This window comes from Haliotis rubra, unplaced genomic scaffold (genome assembly GCF_003918875.1).
Source record: "Haliotis rubra isolate DU_JTF1 unplaced genomic scaffold, ASM391887v1 Scf98, whole genome shotgun sequence".
Classification (NCBI taxonomy): domain Eukaryota; kingdom Metazoa; phylum Mollusca; class Gastropoda; order Lepetellida; family Haliotidae; genus Haliotis; species Haliotis rubra.
Genome location: NW_025767723.1, coordinates 635,682 through 653,557, shown reverse-complemented (window position 1 = coordinate 653,557; position 17,876 = coordinate 635,682). Strand labels below are relative to the sequence as shown.

General features: G+C 39.1%; 1 protein-coding gene across 1 annotated transcript in view; it reads left to right on the top strand.

The window, feature by feature from the left end:
* Window positions 1–1,860: 1,860 nt before the first annotated feature.
* The window catches only part of LOC124265473 (dystrophin-like), a 199,136-nt gene continuing 183,120 nt past the window's right edge, over window positions 1,861–17,876 (top strand). The window contains 1 exon segment of the mRNA XM_046700270.1: window positions 1,861–1,987. The gene's annotated coding sequence lies outside the window, so the exon portion shown is untranslated.

Below are 17,876 nucleotides of genomic sequence, written 5' to 3'. Positions count from 1 at the left end.
GGGAGCTTGTACTGACTGAAGCCTTGTCCAGAAAGACCACAAGTTGCTAGGGAGCTTGTACTGACTGAAGCCTTGTCCAGAAAGACCACAAGTTGCTAGGGAGCTTATACTGACTGAAGCCTTGTCCAGAAAGACCACAAGTTGCTAGGAGCTTGTACTGACTGAAGCCTTGTCCAGAAAGACCACAAGCTGCTAGGGAGCTTGTACTGACTGAAGCCTTGTCCAGAAAGACCACAAGTTGCTAGGGAGCTTGTACTGACTGAAGCCTTGTCCAGAAAGACCACAAGTTGCTAGGGAGCTTGTACTGACTGAAGCCTTGTCCAGAAAGACCACAAGTTGCTAGGGAGCTTATACTGACTGAAGCCTTGTCCAGAAAGACCACAAGTTGCTAGGGAGCTTGTACTGACTGAAGCCTTGTCCAGAAAGACCACAAGTTGCTAGGGAGCTTGTACTGACTGAAGCCTTGTCCAGAAAGACCACAAGTTGCTAGGGAGCTTGTACTGACTGAAGCCTTGTCCAGAAAGACCACAAGTTGCTAGCATGAGCAACATGTCCAAAAGGGGCAGTGGAGTAGCCTAGTGGTTAAGCGCCAAAGATCCGCGTTCTATTCCCCACATGGGTACAATGTGTGAAGCCTATTTCTGATGTCCTCAACTGTGATATTCCTGAAATATTGCTAAAAGCAGCGTAAAACCAAACTCACTCACTCACTCACAAAATGTCCAAGCCACTTGAGAAAGATGACTGCCTATTGACCACCCAATCCCCATTTGTTATCTTGTGACCAGCAAGTGAGTATTGGGACCTACTCTGTACCCTGTGATCCCTTGGGAAGTTCATTATAAAGATGATGTATGCTGATAAGAAAATAATAAAGACACACCTATTGTATGTCAGGAGTCTCCGACTCTTATTCAATGTACCACATCCCCTGTACCAATCTGTAGAATTCTGAAGATTTTATGTACCCTTCTATCATTATTTAGGCAAGTGCATTGCAGCAAAAGTGACAGATTATACTTTACTACTAAGGAATTAATAAAACCTTGTAAACATATTGAGGTAATATGTTTTGCTTTTTAAAGTATAGTGAAAGGTATAAAATTAGTCTTCAAGGCAGACCACCTCACCATTTGTTAACCTCCTTGACAAGCATCACTTGTTTGAGACCTTTTCTGACCAAGAATAAACACAGGTATCACAGGTACCAGGGCATGGTGGGTGAGCTGGCTGAGGCGCCATGCTAGTAAGTGATAGGTGCCTGGATCGATCCCCACTTGTGACCGGGTGTGAAAACCTTGGAGCTAACGTTACTTGCAGGCTCTTTCAGTGTTGTCAGTACACAACCCTGTGCACTTAAAGAACCCACTCATCTGATGGTAGGTGACCAGATGGTGGACACACGAACACATGCAGGTGGCTAGTTTCGGTATAATAACGTGCGGTATCATTGGACAAAATACTGTGACTATGCTGCATGAGTTGAATACTCCCCAGGGAGTTGAGTTGTTAAAAGAATGCCAGAAAAAGACATCCGTTGATCAAGGGAACACGGCAGCACCTTGAGCATGTACTAGTTGCATGGATATGTGCACTATATAAATATCCTATAATAATGATAATAATATTCTACCGATGTGAAATTGAACTTTGATCTTTACAAGTATGGTGAGGGATCTCTGTGCCCACCGGACTGTCTAACCACACCCTCTCATGTCAGTAGTTGTAACTGCAATGCAGGTATGTTTATGCCATATATTAGTCCAGACAGTTTACCTGAAGTAATTCATATTCCCTGTCCATGTTTTCAGAAACTGAAAGATGAGTTAGACAAGTGTCGAGGAACAGTTGATGAGCTGGAGTCACAGAAGCAGGATGCCCTGTACCAGTCGGCCAATGAAGATGAGGTGGCGAGGATCAACGACGTTGCTGGTCATCTTCACCGAGACTGGACGGCGGTCAACAGCTCTTACACGGAGACACTTGAGTGAGTTGTTTACTTCAGCATGTATCAAGTAAATGTGACATTGACTGGGCTCCACACAGATGTACTGTAACTGGATAATATCAGCGCCTTGAGCAAGCACTAGTTGCCTGGATATGTGCGCTATATAAGTATCCTATAATAATAATAATATGTGGTACAATGGTACAGATATGTCAGACTGAGACAACTCTATGTGCTGCTTTCCTGAAACAAGTTAAGTACAGATTCTGGCAAAAAATCTTTGGCAGATTCCTACAACAGTAACATATTTCGTATCTTTTTAGAGATCTTGCCAACTATTATAGAATGAAAAACTATTGTAATAATCTGCCACACTGGCTGAAAATGTCTGGCAAAAATGGATTAAATCAGCAGCATTGTTTGTTGACTTGACTTCATCTTGAAATGACACTCCTGTCACAGGCTGCCATGCTCATGCTGTTGATCATTGGATTGTCTGGTCCAGGCTCAATTATGTACAGACCACCAAGATATAGCTGGAATATTGTTGAGTGCGGCTTTAAACAACAAACAAACAAATACAAGTGAAATCCAGAGGCAAAGAAACGACTATTGATGTGTGATTCACTGAGGTTTTGCAACTGTCCAATGAGAAAGTTCTAAACTTATTATATCCTTAATATCCTATTATGTCCTAAATATCATCTACTGAGATTCCCAAAATGCTGCATATCACGGAATATTGCTGAGTGTGGCATTTAACAACAAACCAACCTAGATTTCACTTGTAATGCACATCATACAAGAGGCATGTGGTACTGATTGAGTCAGACTTACACAAGAACATGTTAGAGGCAGTATAAATGGACAATTGATTTAATTTAGACATATTTAGTGTTTTGTGTACCTGAGCGCACATAACAGTTGTTGTGTCTCATGCATGGTTCAGCAGTAATGTATTTAGGCTGTGTTTCTTAAATGAAGCTAGCAATCATATATCTGTAGAAAAACAAGAAGGTGACAGATGCTTGCCGACAAGAAATGATATGCAGCAGTCATTTGACAATAGCACGGAGTCAATCAGTTCGAACTACGAGACAATAATTAATTATTTATGTGAGAGTCCATATTCAAAGGGAAGTAACTTTTGTCATCCTACGGCCATTCCAAATCAGCTGTTCATGAAATGTGTTATACCATGTTTGGACTTTAAAGCTCTTTAACCCTGAAAGTGAAAACATATTTCTAAGGATGCTGTGAAAGATGAAGGTAGGTGAATGCCTGTTTGTCGTCCCCCAAGTTTCATCATCAGTGCATGCATAACGTCCAAGAGTTCTAGTGGTGTGATAGGACTTTCAGTGTAAGAAGAAACCGACCAATGTCTAGACTGTTTCGCTGTGTTAATGTAATTGAGTTTCATGGTTGTAATTGATCGCCAGACAACACATGACCCTGATCTGTTGACAAGAAAAAGGCCGATCTATTGTTCGCTGCTCATGGCAGGAGGGTTGTCATTTGACCCGTATCCCATTAGAAACATTGCCTTCATTGGCTTCTTGAATGGACATTGATAATGCTGTGGTGTAATATCCCATGGCCTAGTACCCTATATTGACAGGGCACTGTATTGTGGGATACATGGTGGTGCAAGAAATAGCCAACAGCTGTTGACATGGGTGTAATTAACGTACAATTAATGTAATTAACACTGTTAATGTTTGATTCCTTCCATATCTCGTTGTTGGGTTTGAGGTAATGGATTAGCTGAGACAGACGAAAGATCATGCCAAAATGCAGGCTATATTGAGGTCTCATGAAAAATCAATATTTTTATCAACAATAACAAGAAGTGGTGGTACCGGGTCTCACACTGTCTCAATAGGATTCCTCCTAGTAGGAGCTCTTCCCAACAACTGGAGCTCACTTCTCAACATCCGAAACAGATACAACTAGTAGATTTGGCACCATGATGGAGGCAGATATTGGAGTTGTCAAGTGGATGGTTTGTCTCCTCCTTACTAATGGGTTTCAGGCCAGGTTGTCACTGTGTGAGTGGCCAGGCAGATTGTAGGTGTTGTGTAGTATATCACGAGGTGGCTCTTTCTCTAGGATTGTTGAAGCAGGGAAGGCCACATGAGGAATTTCACATGGAGAATGTGGATTGGAAAGACACAATGGGTGACTAGTTATTTGACTTATTGTGGTTCTTTATGTCAGAATAGCTCCTGGACATATTTGTGGCTATAGATGTGTATTGGGATGGATACAGAGAATGACTAGTCATGTGGTTTATTGTGTTTCTGAAAGTCAGAATAGCTCCTGGACATATTTGTGGCTGTAGAAGTGTATTGGATGGATACAGTGAGTGACTGGTCACAAGGCTAGTTGTGGTTCACCAAGTCAGGATAGCTCCTGGCAACCATATTTGTTGCTGTAGATGTGTATTGGATAGATACAATTGGTGACTACTGGCTGGTTGTGTGTTGTACCTAAACTTCGTGGAATGTTGTTTATAGTAGAAACCAGTGAGTTTTCTGCTTCCAGTGTGCCTACAGCCTCACATACTTGAAGGATACACCCATTCTCTCTTTAATACACTGTCTACAGTGTGATGCTAGGCAGTTTTTGTCTTGTTGGCAGAGGGATGGTTGCGTAAACCTGTGGTTAAAGTGTTTCATCATGCAGGTTCGATTCCCCACATGGGTAAAATATGTGAAGCCCATTTCTGGTGTCCCCCACCATGATATTGCTGGAAAATTGCTAAATTCGGCGTAAAACCATACTTACTCACTCACTCACTCTTGTTGGCAGATGAAAAGAAAGTTATGGCTTGCTGCATGCTTGAATATTTTTAGTATAAGGCAGGGGAAATGATTACGGTAACTGTAAAAGCTTGAATGGAATTGAATAAGGGTGAATGTTTATGCATCCTCCAAGAGCAGGGCGTGTCAACTTCTGATACGATGTGCAGGCTCAGAGCAACATTTAGTCTTTGCCAATGTATAAGTTTTATAGAAACAATTCCATTTAAATTGAAAAGCAGCTCCAATGAGATGGGAGATTCAGAACCAGTGAAAACATATTGATAAGGTGCATTTAGGGCTAAATATTACACCAAAGACAGAATGGATGGTAACATGATGAACCTCAGCGAAGGTGAGACAGAATGACGTGCAGGATGTACAGCTCTCACTCACAAGTACAGAGTTATGCCTCTTTGTATATATGTATTCACGAGGCATGCTTTTCAGATTTTGTAGCTCAACTTGATATAAATATTAAATATGAATAACCTTGACCATTTCTTCTGAATCGGCTGTCACAAACACGTGATTGTTGTCAACACCAGATCAGTTGATTCTACTTCAAACGCAAAAGATTCACGTGATTCACTGACTTAGATCACGTCATGGTTTATATGCAGTTTTTGCTATCATTTTCCATAACGATCAGTTGCTGGTTGATTATACTTGTATAAATTCTCATTCCAAATGGCCTGTGAATTCCTGGCTCAGAATCAACTGATTTTAGTGGTTTTAGCCTGACAACATACTGTTTTATTTCTGAAGCACTCACTCACATTCTCCTTGCTGAGAAGGAAACTGTATACTGAAAGTACATGTTATGAGGAAATCCTCAAACAATATATCATTATGATGAACCACATCTGTGTAGGCGAGTGCACAGAAACAAGATGACAAGGTATGTGTGATAAACAACTATAAGTATCATCTGTTATTGAAGAAGCTAGTTGTTTGTATTGCAGCATACCTACAACATGGCCGACTTGTGTATTGGATAGAGCAGATCAGAGTATCAGAGTTCCACTCCCACTGTCATATATTGGTTTCATGGTCTGTATGACCTAACCCTGCTCCCTCTCACATGGCCTAGTGGGTAAGCTGTTCACATGTCACTCTGGGTTTAGGTCTCCACATTGGTACAGTCTGTGATGCCCATTCTTGATGGCTCTTGCCATAATTTGGCGCCAGTATTGCTAATACTATTTTGCTTCGATTACACCCAGAAACAATTCAGTGTTGTTGGGTCACTTTTAATCACATTGGCGAAATTGGCCATGTCAGATTATGTGGGCATGTTAGCCTATTTCATGCAAAGCCAATCTACAATCTCAATATGTTCTTTTTAGGGTATGCCAAAGTTTCACAATAGGAAGTTTTTGCTTTTGTGGTTGTTTTGTTACTATGATTTATAACGCATGATAATGTTATGTAAAACAATAGGAACAAATTTTGGCATGAGTGAGTGAAGGGTGTCTATCACACTAACTGTCCACAATAAGGGTGTGTCCTGCTACCTACCCAAGAGTCCCAGCATACTAACTGTCATGACTAAGGGTATGTACCACTACCTATCTTACACCCCTATCAAAGTTCAGTCACAAGGTACCCATTATAACAACAATTGTCATCATAACTTGACTGTGAATTAACAACCAGGCTGCAAGATGGTGGCATTTTGAGCTACAGTTGTAAGGCTGAACAATTAATTAACGTTGATTTCCCAGATAGCCTATGACATATTGTTGTGACATTTGGAAGTCACGTTTATTTGAGCATGAGCTGTACACTTCAAAAGCTCATAAATATCATTTCCCAGGAAGACAGCAATGACTTTGTAAAAGCAGAAAAAAATGTTTTGACTCAGTAATGTTTAACTGGATTGGACAGTGCTGGAAGGCTTCCACCAGTTATTAGCTCCTCTGACTAACATCAAGTGAACTTATGTCCTTGCCTGTTTGTTTTCAAATGTAATTGTACATCTCTTGTAAGAAACAAAACAGTGAAGTTCGAAAACCATGTGCAATGATAATCCATTTTCCTATGGAGATTCAAACCTGATTCCAAATATGGCCCGCCAAAGAACCATGTTGAAAAATCTATGCATGGTCTGTGCTGAGCCATTTTTGTTTCAGAATGTAATGAAAGTAAGTGTGTTGATGGATGTGTGTCTCAATGTAAATTGAACATATTGTTTATAGTTAAAGTTTTTACAGTAATGTGAACTTTGTGCATTGACCGTCTTTTGATTCTTCAATGCATATTTGGCTCTGCTAAACTCTTCTCCTCTGAAAATGCTGGAATGATGGAGCTGAACTCATTCATGTATGTTCCATTTTTTTCTTTGTAGATCACATTTTGTTCCAGTCGTTAGGATTTTGGAATTTCTTTATGCTTTTATAAGTACATATTTGGTAAATATTTGATTATTAATACAGAAAGAAACTATTTGGGTGGCTGTCTTTGCAGACATTTTGAAGTGTCGACTACATGTCTAGGTGGGTGAGAGGACCTAGACACTATTTTGTTATGTGATTGTGTATCTCCTTAAGTGTTGGGTAATGAAACTGACGTAATCTAGTCTGGATCTAGGGAACTTCCACTGGCGCTGTGTGCAGTGTTTACCTCATGTTGTCATTGGTGACATGTGTTTAGCTTGCCTTTGAGGTTTACAAGGGTTTTACACCATTTTGCTGCAAATTGAATTTGGAGGCTTACATTTTCCGAGGTTCTCATTTTGGGTGTTGGCCAATTTCATTACTGAGGTGAAGAAAATGCCAGACATGTTTTAAACCTTGACGTCAACTGACAATTTGTGTGCAGCACACACAACATTTCCAAAGAATTTGGTTATTCTGTCAGGTTAAGTTATTGAAGGAAAATATGTTAAATTACTTTTATCTACACTTAGGTGGAAAGAAACGATTCTAACTTTTTAATAAATGTCATCCTTGAGTGAGATTCGGAGGTAATTCGTTTATTAACTTATTTTATAACATTTTCTTGTGTTTGCATTTGAAAATGTTAAATCAATCTTGAAAGTTTGGTTTGGTTTGGTTTGAATGTTGTTTAACACTGCATTCAGCAATATTCCAGCTATATGACAGTGTTCTGTAAATAATCAAGTCTGGACCAGACAATCCAATGATCAACAGCATGAGCATCATTCTACGCAATTAGGATATGATAACATGTGTCAACCAAGTCAGCGAGCCTGACAACTCAATCGCTTTAGTCTCCTCTTATGACAAGCATGGGTACTGAAGACCACTACCAACCCAGATCTTCAATGGTCTCTTAGAGTATTACTATTGTGGCTACTGTTCTTGCCTATTCTGGGGCAGTGGGGTAGCCTAGTGGTTAAAGTGTTGGCTCGTCACGCCGAAGACCCGGGTTCGAATCCCCACATGGGTACAATGTGTGAAGCCCATTTCTGGTGTCCCCCCGCCGTGATGTTGCTGGAATATTGCTAAAAGCGGCGTAAAACCAAACTAAGTCAGTCTTGCCTATTCTTACAATGATAACCCCACTGTATTGCTACCAACTCAGGGCAGAATAGATCTCTAGGTCTTGTGCTTGTCTGTCATTTAAAAACTCAACTCTTCTACAGGAGAGTAGATCTCGGAGAAACTCTGACAATTCAAGATTGAACTCCTCCCATTACAGAATAGGTCTCCACTTCCTCATGCTTGCCATCTCATTTAAACCTCAATGCCATCTAGGAACCAATAATTTACCTGGACTAGATTTGTTCCGAGTTGCTGCTATATAGTAGCATATAACTGACAACAATATTTACTCGATCACCACTCCGGGAGTACCTATGTTGTCTTCACATTGTCGTCATTAGCAACTGAAGAAGACAAACACTGACCTCATCTGGCAAAGAGGTACAGATGAAACATACTTGATGTGACCAGTGTGTATGGCCACAGGTTATTGAGATCAAAGAGGTTAAATTGACAGTGAAGTGTGCGCATATCTACTTGATGGAGTTATGTTTGTTTACGGTTCGAACATAAGTGCTGCCATTGTATGGCATTTATGACTTCATGTCAAGATTTCTGAAGATTATTCCCAGAGTATGAGTTGTTTTTACTTTACACAAGTTTAATACTGGGCTATTTAGATGGGTTTTCATGCTGACTCACCTGTTTGTCAGTTATTTGACATTTTATTCAAAGTTATATTTCGGATAACACATAACTGAACATTGATAATGAGAATTGGCTGAAGAGAACTATATACTTAATTAATATATATATTCTCATAATGAAATTCTCATATTTTGTTGATTTCAATTATTTGATATTTGATTCAAGATTGTGTTTTGGTTATATTTCTAAAGGAATTGGTATGTGTACTTGTGTGATAGGATCGCTGTTGGTGTTTGTTTTGTGCAAATTTCTTTTTATTTATTTATTTATTTTCCATTTCAAGTCTCAGATGAAATACATATGACATAAAAGACAATATATATATATATATAACATCAATGGTGTTTTGTAAGGTTATAACAAATATATAGATACATAAGATATCATTAAAGTTTCTGTAGAGGGCATATAAAATTGGAGGAATAGAGTTGAATAGTGTGATTGTAGTGAGTGGGGTCTGGAAATATCAGCTGATATTATAAGTAGAGTTCAATGCTTAGTACATAATTTGGTATGTAAATGTTTCCACTTCCTTATAAAGGGATCTAAGCTGTTGTTTTTCCTAGCTATATATTTTTCAGTTGTACATATATCTTTTAATAACTTAAGAAATCCCTCAAGGGAAAGTGCTTGTTGTTTTATACTTGAAACATAAATGAATCTTTTGGCAAGAAGTATAATATGATTTAGTATTTTATTGTTTGAGCACACTCCAAACATGATAGTGAATTTTGTAAATGTGACATTACACTGGAGGTGGGCATTTAGAAATTGTTCTACATTTTGCCAAGAGTTTTTAACTACATCACAGTAAAAAAATACATGCAATATGTCTTCTGAGGTATTTTTACAAAAAGTACATGTATCATTATCTACTAGCTTCATCCTCAATAGTTCTTTCTTTGTATAGATTATTCTGTAAATAAATCTGTACTGAGAATCTAACAGCTTACAATCATTTGTACATTTCCTGTAATATCTGAATACATTACTCCACATTATATCCTGCTGAAAGACAGTATTCCAATACTCTAGTACCTTAGGGGTATTGTTGTTCTTAATCAATTTATCATAGAATATCCTTGAACCTTTAACATTTGAGATCATATCTAGGTAAACTCTATTAATGTTTAATTGATTTAAGCAGAGAGTTCTGTTTCCTACAAGTTGTCTCCAGTTCACTGGAATGTTATTTAACAGATGATGATACTCTAAGAAGGTTCCTCTTATTTTGTACCTGTTTTAGATCTTCAAAACTGAGAAATCCATTTTCACTACAAATATCGCTGACATAATGTATACCGCAATTAAACCAATTTCTTATCGTGTATGAAGATTTAAAGAAATGCTTTAACTGTTGGGTAACCTGCTTATTTGCCACTGATGAGTAGCAACCAAGTAAAAATTGCAAAGCTTAAAGGTTATGGTGTTTGCTCACTTCGTCGGGTTCGATTCCCCACTGTGACAAGTGTACTGTCTATTTCTGGCATCCTCCGCCATGATGTTACTGAAATATTGCTAAAACTGGAATAAAACCATACTAATGGACGTTTCAGTACAGATGGGTTTCTCCTTGACACTACATTGTAGCTTTGTTGCTTTGTGTTGAGCTGACATTAATTGAAGGTTGCTACACAGTACGTTGAGGGAAATTATGGAAGTTAAATTGAATGCATCCTGGTAAGAATGGATATTTACTAATCCTATGAACCAAAGATCTGTCTGGTCCAGTACTTATTTACCTGTGAAGGTACTTGTTAGAATTGATCTTCAGTAACCCATGCTTGTCGTAAGAGGCGACTAACAGGATCGGGTGGTCAGGCTCGCTGGCTTAGTTGACACATGTCATTGGTTCCCAATTGTGCAGATCGATGCTGTTGATCACTGGATTGTCTGGTCCAGACTTGATTATTTACAGACCACAGTTTTCACGAATGGTGTTTCAAAGTCACAGGACATTGGGTCCTGTAAGTTTCAGATGTCTGTCTGTCCCACTGAAAATGCACAGGACCCATGGAATAAAATTAAACACACATTTCAGATTTAATATTTCTTATAATTGACATTGAAATTATTTTCAAACATAAGATTTATGAACAGCAAACAAGTGTCACATGTCACATAAAACAATTTCAGTCAAAGTCATTGTGAAATATACAGTCAGACACTGGGGCCGCCGGGTTGTAGACTTCTGTCTGACCGTTGGCGAATCTGCCGGATTTGTCAGAGGGTCAGACGCTATTCGTGAACACTGAGTGTGGCGTGAAACTAAACTCACTCACTCACTCAGTACTTATTTACAGGCTTTGGATACAGAAGAAATACTTCTGACTGCAGTGTATAATAGTATTCACTCTCTTTACATATTGAACTCACTTGTGAATTGATTCATGTAAACCATTCCTGAATCTTGAGTGGTGGTGGGGTAGCCTAGTGGTTAAAGTGTTCACTTTTCACGACGAAGACCCAGGTTTGGTTCCTCACATGGGTACAATGTGTGAAGCACATTGTTGGTGTCCCCCACTGGAATATTGCTAAAAGTGGCTTATAACTAAACTCCCTCACTCACTCACTCACTCACTCACTGTATCTTAAACATTGAATGTGATACGGTTTGTATCATCAAGTCATTATTGTATTAGATTGCTGATGGCGTATTCTTCAGGTATAACACCTCACGGTGCTAGTTACGATGTGCAGCTTTAATTCAGTCTCTTATCCAGCAGGTGTTACAGATTATATTTACCTACTTTTACACTCCTTATCACCTGTACAGTATTCTATGGCGACGGTTGCCATGGATAAAAATCAATTTTGTCTTTCTCAAATTCTTGCCAAATGGTTGTTTATCGGTTGAAGGAATAATATCTGGTAAGATACCAAAAAGGCTATGCCTCTCTGAAGATAAGGAACAATTGATTAATCATGGCTTTAAAAACTGTGGCATGCAGGATTAATGTATTCTCATAATGTTGTATGTCACCCATCTGTTGCAGGCATGTAGATATTAAGGAATATACACTTAGAAACAGCATCAACTGCTTCATAAACCTTTGGTTAGTGATCGACATGGGTGATATGACATATATATCCCGGCACTGAGATATGTCAATATCACCCACCCCCATGCTGATAGCGCTATCAACAAGACTTTTGGATGCACTTTGCACTGGGATGCTTGTGTGCATTTACGTCACTGTGTGATTAAGGTGGACAGTATTCTTCACTCAAGGTGGCGTAGTGCACAGAGTCTATCTGCTGAGGATGTTAGTATGGCGTCTGTGTTGGGACTCCTGCACTGAAGAAAGAAATTATTAGACATTCAAGAAGATATTGGAAGTGATACTGTATGTATGAGTTTGTCAATGGAAAATGGGCATTGTGAATGTGTCACTGACTGATGCTGATGCTGATGTGGTGAAAGTGACATGATAACAAGAGTGTAATTCAACATCAGGCACTGTCTTTGTTGAGATTGAGATTGTTAATTCTGTTGTTTATAAAAACGGAAATACAGATTAAGTGCTGAGTAATTGATTGTCACGGATGATTGACTTGTGTCAACATTATGGCAACCTCCTTTACTGCCTCAGTGCTGATTGCAGGAGGAAGGAATACCATAACGTGAGGCAACTGAATTGGAAGAAACAGAAGTCAGAAATTGGTAGAGATCCACAGTGGGATGTAAATGTGCCTCTATTGTTAAATCAGCCAGTCTGGAATACGCAAGACACAAATAAGCCATAAAGTGTTACAAAATCCATGAAAAGGAATCCCTTTCTATCAAAATGGCATTAGGTGATTTATGTACAGATATAAAAGTCTGATTTGGGAGACTTCCATTACCACAAACGCCAATAGGATTTAGACTGCACTCCAACACAATTGTTTTGAGAGTAGGGACTTGTTTTGAAGTGGAAAGATTCGGTTTGAGAGTAAGGGATCATGTGTTTTTTCATGGAGCGGCAGAAGTTGTTGATTATGAAGATATATGGATTTGGCATGGCTATATGTGATCTCCATGGACTGTTTGAGATGCAGTGAAGCATTGTAGTGGACTGTGCAAAACGTTCCGAGTTTGGTGAATTATTGATTCCAATATCTACATGGCACTGAATCAATGGCACGAGTATTTGGACACTGAGGAGGGAGAAGTGCCTCCCTGGATGATGGGGTATATAATGGCTGTATGGATGTATTGATTCGTCCCAGATTGGGATGTACTGTTTTCTACAAACAGGAAGATTTATGGGTCACTGGTTATTGTGACATGGATGTTTCAATATTTCTGATTCTGGTCCTGATGCAGTTTGTGAGACGATCAATTTTCATTCACTGTTTTGTTGATGAATACTTTTTTGCATTGTGTAATCATGACTAGTGAAAACTGAATGGCAGTAAACACCTGTGGAATTGACACTGATGCACTAATGTGACACAGATTTATTAATGTCTCGGAAGCTCTTTCCTGGTCCTGATAAGGTTTCAACAACAACTTCACAGCACAGTTTGATTACAGTTTCATCTAAAATCATTGTATGACATGTATGACATGACAAGTCTTCCGTCACATATACATCAGTAGTAGGAAGGAAAACAGTCTCAATCAATACAACTGTGAAATTAACACCTGTAAAACCACTAATTACAGGTAATAATCTGATCCTAGACACAAACAGAAGACATAGATAGTGGTGGTGTAAACTGACCAATGTCCAGTGCGTCCCTGAGCAGGACCTGACATGTAGTCATTACAGGTAATTAGCATATCTGGACCATTAACATACCTGAGTGGATCAAATGTGATATACCGCTCTTGAAGGGTGATATACGTGTATATCACATGCAAAGAAAGGATTAGTGTATATCAGGATATTATACAACATCGTTCAAGGATCAGGTGGATTAGTGAAGATTTGTAACAAGAACCAAGGTCTTAATGGGGTTAAAATAATGCATGTAAATTAATCAGCACTCAAACGTTAGTATGGAGCAAGGAGTTACTTATTATGAGGTAATGAAATACCTGCAATTTGTTCTGGGTGACAGTGAGTGATGCTGAACGATAGACTTGCTTCATGTCGTGATTGATGAATTTATCACTTTCATTTACATAATGACTTTAGTCTTAGGATTCAAGGCAACAGCTATCAATGTTTTAAATGCTTGACAGATAATTCAGCTTAAAAATTGCTCTTAGCTATCGGTCAACTGTCCAGTCAGTGCCACATTGTGACCATTGTCGTGTACTAATCCGAGTATGTTTGCTCAGAGGATGATGTCGATGGGAGAAGAAAGGGTTGTGTGTTTGACGGAGTGACAGAAGATCTGGAAACGGATGAACATAGGTTACAGCTGAAACTGACCAGAGTGTATCAGTTTTCTCTAGTGGATGTCAGGGAGACGACACATTCTGACAAACGTGGATTGTGAAGGAAGGCGATTTGACCCAGCTGACTTGAAACTGAGATTGTTCACTTCTTGTGTTGATTTAACTTATACAGTGTCTCGTGACATTTTGTGAAGGCTAACAAGGAGGCTTCGTGAACACAGCTCAGTCAAGTCAGATGAAGAACGGAGGATATTAATTTTTGTCTGATGTATCAAAATGTCATCATCTGAACCAGAAGGAATGAAGAGTGTGTTTTAATCTGCATGTAATATCAATACAGCTGTTCTCAAATGTATTTTAAGCAAGTCTGGGAATACGTCCAGCATATGAATTTCCTATGATTGAGTTCTAGCACAGGAGCTGAGGATGTGTTTTTGTTGACCGAGATCGGTTTTCTTGCCAAAGGATTTGTGGAGTCATCATTTTCTGTACCAGTAAATATTGATAAGTGGATTCGCATCACGCCTGTTTGTAGATCAAAACCATGGACGTGATCAGGCGGGATATTAATATTCTACTGGCAGATATCAACGACATGCTGCTCACAATAGATGACTGATAGTGGATTGTAGAGCAGATGACACTGTAGAGGTAGATGTCTGTACATACCTCACATGACTGATTGAATATCAGCAACAATGGCCTTTAACATCTGAGTCGGACAAGCTAATTAGTTGTTTTATGTAGAATATACCAGCATCTTTCATGTCATTGTTTCTTCATCAGTTCAGATGTCAACACAAGATTACCCTTGACCTGTGTTGGTAACAGTAATACTTACAACGTATGTACACATGTGGTTATTCCAAGTCCTCGTAATAATTGGGAACCTCATACTTGATGGGTGGTAATCTCGCATGGTGTCATCTTACTAATCTTGTCAAACACAGGAGATGGTAGATCGTCTTTGTAATAGATGAAGCTTTTCTTCGATGTGATGTCTATGGTTCAGTGTGGAAATGAATTGTGGTGACTGTGGTATATATTTCTCTATGTACATATATCCATTTGTAACGAACCTCCTGTATATTGCTCTATGTGCACAGGTGTGGTAGGGAAAGTGTAGACAACTAGGTAAAGCTGTCGTGGAATTTGACATGAAGGTGGTGTGATCTTACAAGGCTGTCACTTACTCTATCATAGAAAGATACTGTTTATTTCTGAAAAGATTTTTTTGGAAGATTTGCTTTTATTGTTTTTGCCTCTCTCTTTTTTATGGTAACAAGCTATTCATTTTAAAATGAAATTAAAACTTCTATTGTAGATAACAATATTTGGGTATAGCTTCATGGTGTCAAAGGTCATTTGATGTTCTTTAATGTTGTAATGGTAATGGAAGGATAGGGAATCAATTAGCATGGTAATGCATTTGATCAATTATATATAAATGTTAATATGAGTAATAGTTGTTGCCTAAATATCTGTAATCTTGGGTAGAACCTTTGCTTGATAAGTTGTCAAAGAAGTTCAAAGTAACCTGCACATATTGTTTGGTTAATGAGGTCATTGGTTCGTGCTTAGCATCTCAGATTGCTAGTTACTACAATACAATAGACTTGTTAAATCACCCCACCCCACAATTAGTGGGGACTTTTAAATGCTCTTCTAACCTGTGGATTAGCTGACCACTTGGTTGATAGGATCTGTGCTTTAATCCAGCCGGGACAGTTAGCCAATGGTCAAGAAGATCAAGGAGGAAGGGTGGGGCTTGTCACTCCGTGTTTTCTGCTGTCAAGAAGTTTGGAACAGTTTTGTCCACACCTTGAATTGAACTTTTGTGGATATTGAAAGACAAGGCTGGATAAGCTGTGTATTTGATTGTGATTTATCAGTTTTTGAAGATGTTCGGGATGATTTAAAGGAATTAGTACACGTGTGTCTGTGCCAGGAGGATTAAAGCAGTGTCAACAAGTCATTTCTGTGTGTATGAAATGATATTCCACAGGAATGAGAAGTTTCCCTAGGTTGGAGGAAACGTGTTTATTGTTTGTGTGATACGTACAGTTGATACATGAAATACTCTACCATGGCGGAGTTAGGCCGAGGAGTCATTACCCTGCCACATGATCCAGGACTTATAATGTGAGTATGTTGACAGGGAAACATTACCATTATATCCAGTTGTAAACCGTACTGTATGCTATATACCTCACAACCTACTTGTCCTCTCTTGTGTGCGAATTATTCATAATGGTTTTGATGTTATTAATATTCATTGCTTTTCAGCATGTAGGAATAGTCATATGCTGAGTTTATAGATGATATTTGTATACATGAATACACAGTGAGTCTGTTTCCAAATTCCTGAGTGGAACATTAAATACTAATGTGCCTAAAATGTAAAATATACTTCAGAAATACAAAATATTAAATTTCCCTTAAAAGAGTAAAACCACTGACTGACTGACTGAGTTTAGTTTTACGCCGCTTTTAGCAATATTCCAGCAACATCACGGCGGGGGACACCAGAAATGGGCTTCACACATTGTACCCATGTGGGGATTCGAACCCGGGTCTTCGGCGTGACGAGCCAACGCTTTAACCACTAGGCTACCCCACCGCCCCAGAGTAAAACCATTGATGTTGAAAGTGTATGTAAAGTTTTGATGAAGTAAGATACAACCCTCATGAGAACAGGAGCAGATAATGCAGTGGTGATGCAGGAAAGATCTGTGCTCGTTAGATTGTCAGTTGTTGATGTATTGGTGATCACAGCCAGGAGAAATCAATCAAAAGAGGCTACGAGGGTTCCAGATCCATATAGCTCAGTATAGGCTTCTGTCTTTCTCCCTGAAGTTGGGTACAGAATACATCATGCACAGAATTATAACTACCGTATTCTCTGTCATTTGTGTTCTGGATAGCATACCAGACTCTGGCCATGTGTTTGATTCAAGTTGTTCTGAAATGGGTTTGTCGGCCACCTTGGATGTTATGATATTTATAATCACCTCTGTGGTGTAGTGGGTAGAGTGTCTGCCTGTGAAACAGAAGGTCAGTGTTGGTGGTTCTAGCCCTGGTCATGCATGTCAAAAGATACTGAAAGATACTTGTTTTACTTTGTCTGACACTTGTCATTAAAGGAGTAATAGATAGCTCAGCCATCAGTGTACATTGTATGATTATTACACAGAATTAAAACCCATGTCACCGTTACTGTTAAGATATAAGATTTATAGCAGATTAGCATTGTCACTCACCTCAGCCTCACCATCAAATAGGGGCAGTGGGGGTAGCCCCTAATGGTTAAAGTGTCGTCAGCAAGTGTGCCATATGTCCATTTGTCTGGCCTAATGTGACACATATCCAAGCTGTGGATAGACCTTCTACGACAGTGTGACATTAAACCCATTTCACCCACACTAAGCAATGGGTTGGAACACAAGATTCAGTCCAGGTTTTTTAGCGTTAGTCTGTCAGCTTTGTACCATACTGGTTGTGAAAACAACCAGCATCAGTTGGATATTACTCCCACATTATGTTCAAAAGTCATGATTTAAACTCCACTCACTCACTCACCCCAAACCCACTCGCACGCTCAGCAAGCAGCTAAAAGCCTGCAGCATTATTGTCCACTC